Here is a 325-nt window from a genome sequence, read left to right as displayed (position 1 = left end):
TTTCACAGTGCGCGATTCGTGTGCACTTCTGTGCCTATTCGGCACAGAGCTTTGGCCTCACCTCGGCCCAGTTCATCGAAGCTCCGGAAACATACCACAACCCATATGGCGTAGTTTACTCTGCAATGCTCTTGGACAAAAACACCACCTCCCTTCGCGGGACAATCAACGCGACTGCCGGGCCGGGCGGACACGGCGTGGTGTACACCCTCGAGTTCTGGGGCTTTCCAGAGGAGTCCAAACACGGGCCTTTCCGTTAGTAGCAGCACCCTATAAAACACCCTATTTCTCTACAGATCTGTAATTCTGACACATACACGCGCTA

Source organism: Blastomyces dermatitidis (assembly GCF_000003525.1).
Source record: "Blastomyces dermatitidis ER-3 genomic scaffold supercont1.11, whole genome shotgun sequence".
NCBI lineage: Eukaryota > Fungi > Ascomycota > Eurotiomycetes > Onygenales > Ajellomycetaceae > Blastomyces > Blastomyces dermatitidis.
The sequence above is the reverse complement of the archived record's forward strand: the minus strand, read 5'-3'. Positions refer to the sequence as shown.